We start from the raw sequence: 6,000 nt of genomic DNA, 5'->3' as shown, positions 1-6,000 counted from the left end.
CTGTGTTCAGGAGGTCTCCACAGAGAGCGGGGGATGACTTACTTTGGGAGGTTTTGTTGGAGCAAATCACGGATTTTAAGTGCGAAATAACAACGAGCAGCAGATCAAGTTTTGTCCTCGGAGGAATCGTTGTAGCACAGCTGCAGAGACCTGCAGGAAACCATTCAACTTCTCCCTCCCATGCAAAGTGAGTAACGTTACTAACACACTCTGTTTAGTTGACACATAGTTGTGAAGCGCAGTGGAGATTTCTGCAACAGAACAAAAATAGTCTCGGTTTTGAATTGGGGATGCAAATCTGTATAGATGTGGCTTTTAAACAACTTAAACATGTCAGGGCATTTTTAATGAAACTCGGTTCAGAGGCACAGCGAACTTGACTTGGCTCTAACCTACAGCGAGGTGCATACTACAACATAAACTATCATCCAGGCTGGTACGTTTTTATTCCAGAGCCGACTTTAGTGCTCTTTTTTTCTCCGGTGAAATTCAACCTGACATTTTCTTTTCAGGCTTACTCTGTTAAGTGATTGCATCTTGAGCCATCATAATGTTTATTAATTAACATCAACAGGTGCAAAATCAACCGTAGAACCTTTTTTTCTTTGTAAACACAAAGCTCAGCCAGAACAACAAAAGGAAGTGAAGGTATGACAACATGCACAAACGAAAGATGATAACACGTCCTCGTGACGAAACACACCCACGCCCTGAAGTCCCCACTCTTCAGGAAGTGCAGCACCATGCCTTACCAGGGAGAATACAGAGCCCTTGTGCCCCTGCAGAGTCCAGTGTGGTGACACGGAGCTTGTCACTGGCTGACAGCGCCCGAGCCTCTGAGCTGGCACCCCTCTGGAGACTCAGCACTTGGCCACCTTCCATAAGACCCCATTGTTTTGCCGAGTGTCATTTATAACCATGATTGTCTGAGAGAGGGGAGTAAGCCCCTTGTCACACGATATGGTGAAGATCCTTGCACATCTTTAAACATGACAATGTGTAATAATAACCCTCACAGAAGCCAGAATATCATCAGTTTCGTGATGTGGTCAAAATCGGATGGAATGATTATGTCAGCGGTAAAGACATGTAAGTGGAAATGTCATTATTTTGCATTCCAGTGAGTCATGTTCTCCCCTCAACAGAATCAGCGTTTCTCTGGAAAGCACACATGGCCATCACTCATTCAGCAGAAGTGTACTTCTTCACGTTTTGGTGGTTTGGATGGTTGGAGGAATATCCTGCGAAAAAGTCGCATTCATTATTATACAGCATATTACTTTTGAAACGCCATCTTTGAATTGTGTCCTGTCGTGTTTAATTAATCATTCATCGTTCTGACGCCTTGCTTGCCAAGTCTGAGGTCTAACTAAAGGTCATAGTCTGAATCAGGTCGTTTCCTCACCTGCCACTGTGGCATGTCTCTGAACACATTCCTTCCACCACTCAGTCTTTTGGTCTCCTACTGCTAAAATCTATTAATAAACACTTCTTCGTTGGTATCTGACGGTTGAAATGTGCTTTAGATTATGTTACTATTGGGATGCATCGATCAGTCGATATTGGCCCTGTTGACACTTAAATCGGCATTTTGGTAAATGATGTCATGAGCTGATGTCAGAAACCAATATTGATGTGTCGTGTCAGATGGATTTAATATGGACATCTAGTACATCTACTGATTTAAACAAGGTTTTTTTTATTGGGCAGGTGGAGTCACCTGTTAAACAAAGTCTGACTTGTTTTTATTGACAAACATGAGAGAAAATGATGGCATTACGGGAGTTATGAAACAAACATCTGTACCGGAATCAGCAATTGTCAAAGTTGTTCTGTCAAACAGTTGTTCTATCGGCCATGATTTCCCAATCAGTGCCATTTAAAACCATTTATCCTTCCTCTGCTTGTCATAGTGTATCCCTGTTGGTGTGTGGTAGGAGAAGAGAGAATCACTCCCATGATTCCCCACCAACCTGAACGTCATCTTTTGTTATTGTTTTGATTGAGAGCCCCCTGGTGGTGGACAGTTTTTTAGTTTAGTTGGTTAGATAGGAGACTCGTACAACACTTCCTGTTTTGATACAAAGGCAACAAAAATAGAACTCCTTCACATCCTACATTTAGTCCTTTCTTGTTTTTAATGACCAACAAATGTGCTCAAACTCCTGCACACGATCTGGATTGCACAACAACATACTGGGATAATACTTTGGTGCTGAAGGGTTTCCTTGTGTTATAGTGTTATCTCTTTCACTCGGGTCGGCTTTTGGTTAAAATATGACCCAAGAGCTCCAGTTTTTATTAATGCTATGATGATTGAAATAATCGTTTCACATTTTTGTTGTCTCAGTCAGTGTCAGTGGATTTAACAGGCTATAGTTAATTTCCTTCTCTGATAGCTCCCCATCATTCACCAACATTATGTCCGTGTTTTTTGCCTACTCACTGTTATTCTCATGTTGCTGTGACTGAGAGAGAACACAGAAAGGAAGAGAATGACCTTCTTCTCCTTGTATTTGGATGACACAGAGGGTAATCTCTTGAGTGCCAACATTTGTCTGTGTAAACTCAGAAACCTCCATCTTTGCCAACTTCTCTCTCAGTGGAAATAGCCCAGTTCTTTTTTTAAGTCTTGTTAAAAAAAAGAAGAAGAGGCCGAGAGGCCACTGTTCCAGCTGGGCCAAAGGGATCTCTTAGGGGACTTTGATTATGAAGTATTTTGATCCATTTTATCACTCTGGCGTGTACTGTTTATTAGGATTCACGCTTTTAAATAAGGCCACTGAAGGCCGAAATGGTCTTAGCTAACCTGACTGGGACTCGAAACCAGATGCTTTTGTTTCTCAGTTTTTATCGTCGTGTTTACACACAGAGGCAGCCGAGGTCCGGATGGGGTCGGATGCAGCTTCTCAGACAAAGCCCAGCGCAAGGAGGCTTTGCCCGGTGTTGGTTGTCTGGACAGGTGTCTCCGAGCTGCAGCCCTGCATTGCTCACATTCCCAGGGTTTTTGTTCCTGGTGAAGGGGGTCACGCAGAGTAGAGGGAGGTAGATGTGGGAACTAAGAATGCAATGTGTGCAAGGCTCTCAACTCCCAGAATTCACCAGAGCAACCTGACGATGGAAGGAAACGCTTCCTGTCACCGCAGCAGCCAGGCGTGTGTTGATGAGAAACCTGTCAGCAGCTCATTGCGCTGTTCGTGGACGGGGACAAACAGAGAGTTGGCTTCCTGATCTGCTTGTCAGCAGCAGGGGTATTTTCTTGGGGCTTAAGGGTGTGTAGGATACAGTGGTTTAAGACGCTTAATCCAAGCTGTAGTTGGGATCACTATCATCAGCTCACTCACAGGAAACTGCCTCATCGAGAGGAGAGACTTTGCCCTTTAAAACATTGTCCTCTATTTCACTCACCGGGTCGTCCATCAGTCTCCTTTAATCCCAAACAGGAGCTGAATGGATCTTATTCGTTTGGAACGTAGCGTTAAGAAAGGACTCATTGTGAATGCCCTGAGTACAGTTATTTTACAATGACGTTCCTGCAGGAATGCAGCAATGAAAACACTAAATCACATAAAGTAAATACGGATTTTTCTTCTATTTATTTATAGCTAATCATTACTTATTAATGCCAAAAGTTTCACTTTGACTACGAGAACTGCTTCCTCAAAGGTGTCTTAATTTATGACGTGAGATCATTTCTTTAAACCAGAAACAGCTTTTTATCACAGTCTCTAAAAACCCACCAGACTCCAAAACATCCTATAATAAATATGTAAATGGTCCGTTTCTTTCATGTCTGGTTCTTCTTCGCTCTTGTCCATCCAATTACATGAAGCGTGGATATACAGCCAGAGCTGTCAATAAGCGTCGCCCTCTGCTTCACCAGATATCGTGGATGTCTTGTGAACATTACAACCGCCACATTTTTCTCACATTATTATGTTTTTACGCCTTGAAATCTTCATGTGTGAAAACATCTGTAGCCTGAAATGTGCAAAACAAGCCTTTTTCATGCAGATGCACTTTAATTTGCACATTTGTCCTGAAAAAACATGGATTTATAGGTTGAAAATCATTTTGGGGTCTTTTCTCCTCCTCCTCATCAAGTGTTGAGAAGTTTCCCAGCTCAGATGTGATCACTGACTTCTTCTGACATATTGACTTGTCTACGTTATTGCCAGCCATGGCTAACCTCTGCATCATGTTGTTGCAGTAGCTGTTAGTTATAAAGTCCTCTAGCAGATGGACACTCATGGATATTGAATGAGGTTGTTAATCTTGTGATTACACAGAGTGTTGTTCTCCGTGTTGGGACATTGACAGCTAAAAATTGACAAAATTATGAAAGCAAATTTCCAATGACAATCTTTCATCAGTGGAGAGATCATCACTGACTCGGTCTGCCTCGGTTCATCACTGACTGAAGAGCTCGTCGTTCTGGTTTTGTTAGCAGGATAAATACAGAGGAAAGAACAAATGTGCAGATGTAAGTCTACTCACTCACGGTTCTTTCATTCATTATTTCAGTCATGCAACCACTTCTCCCTATTTCATTCATGCATCTTTTTATCCATGCATGCTGCAATCCGAGCGTAATCATAATCTTCCTCCATAGTATCACTAATCTCTGTGGTTTTTCTGCAATGGTTTTTTTCGTCGCCTGCTGCTCTGCTGATCCGAGACTGAGCGATTAAAATGTTGTACTTGGCAGAGTCACGGATGATGAGCATCCCCAGGAAGCGACTTTTCGGTGTTGTTCTGCTCCTGTCGGCCGTGCTGATGACGTGTGAGGTTTCTTTGAGAAGTCCAAAAGCTGCTGCTGTGTTGCGATGGAATGAGCCCATCCAGCAGATGCCAGCTATCAGACACCTGCCTTGGCTTGGTTCGTCACCGGCTCCAGCATGCCGCTGACCTGACTCACTGTGGGACGGTATTTTGATGGAGAAAGCAGAGAGGCCGGGTGAATGGTGGTGGCATGATTAAAAGTCTTGAGTGTGGGAAAGCAGGTCAGGTTCTGAACTCTCAGATTAGCTGTAGTGTCTTCACGGTAAATGGAGTGGCCTGAAAGTTTGACATTTTATCATGTGACACTTTCTTCATTCGGTCTTTGTAAACTTGGAACCGTATTTCCAGGGTTTAAATAACCCAGATTAAGCCATGTCAAGTTTGAGAAACTTTCAGTTTGTGTGTATTCTGTCGCTCCATGTGGACAAAGATGTTCATCTGGTCTCTGTGCTGAGTTTGTCGTGTACACTTTCAGGAGCGTTTTCTTACATAAAATCCTCTCTCTTTCTTTGGAGATTCAAATGGACCAGTCAAGCTGAACCGTTTACTGTGGACACGTCTAACAGCGGTGTATTCACTATGCCGTCACCACTGCTCACCTACCTGTAATTGTAGGTATTCAGAATAACTATATAGACGGTTTGAGACTCCAATTTGCTTTTAAAGGTCACAACAAGGCCTCTACATTTTTTCTGTCTGTTTCATAAAAGGCTATAAAATCTTCAACGGTGCTTTAAAACGCCACCAGCAGACTGGGATGTTTATTTATCAGTGTCTGCTAACATTAAGTGAAAGGCTTTCTGCATGGATAGACCTCTGTTACTCTGCTTTCTTCCAAGTTGCCTGACTCTTTTTCTTGAAGCGTTATCTCTTCCCTTACAGAACGGGAGTTGCTCGTCTGCGTCTCCAATCTCTTGGCCAGTTTGGTGTTGAAAAGGTTTCATTTGGATTCGACATATCTGCTTTAAGAGTGTAATCACATTCCAGCAGTAGATGAGCTGGTGGCTGGTGAAGTGTTTCAGTCCCAGTGAGGACCAACACTGGAAATTGCCTACAGAGTAAGCTAACTGGCCGAAGAAGAAGAAGAAGAATAGGAAGAAGACAACGGTGAAAAGAAGTTAAAAGCTAAACATGATAAGCGGTGAACCCCACCAGTAAAAATGACAACCATTGCAGCGAATGTCCCGGCTGCTGACCGAAGCAATCTTGGTTGAAATT

At 43.0% G+C, this 6,000-nt stretch overlaps 1 protein-coding gene across 2 annotated transcripts in view; it reads left to right on the top strand.

The window, feature by feature from the left end:
* Positions 1-6,000, top strand: part of mpp7a (MAGUK p55 scaffold protein 7a) — a 144,591-nt gene continuing 138,591 nt past the window's right edge. For both annotated transcript variants that reach the window (XM_079360677.1, XM_079360676.1), the window contains exon 1: positions 1-187. The gene's annotated coding sequence lies outside the window, so the exon portion shown is untranslated. The remainder of the gene's footprint in view (positions 188-6,000) is intronic.

Source organism: Symphodus melops (genome assembly GCF_947650265.1).
Source record: "Symphodus melops genome assembly, chromosome: 14".
NCBI classification, from domain to species: Eukaryota; Metazoa; Chordata; class Actinopteri; order Labriformes; family Labridae; genus Symphodus; species Symphodus melops.
The sequence above is the reverse complement of the archived record's forward strand: the minus strand, read 5'-3'. Positions and strand labels throughout refer to the sequence as shown.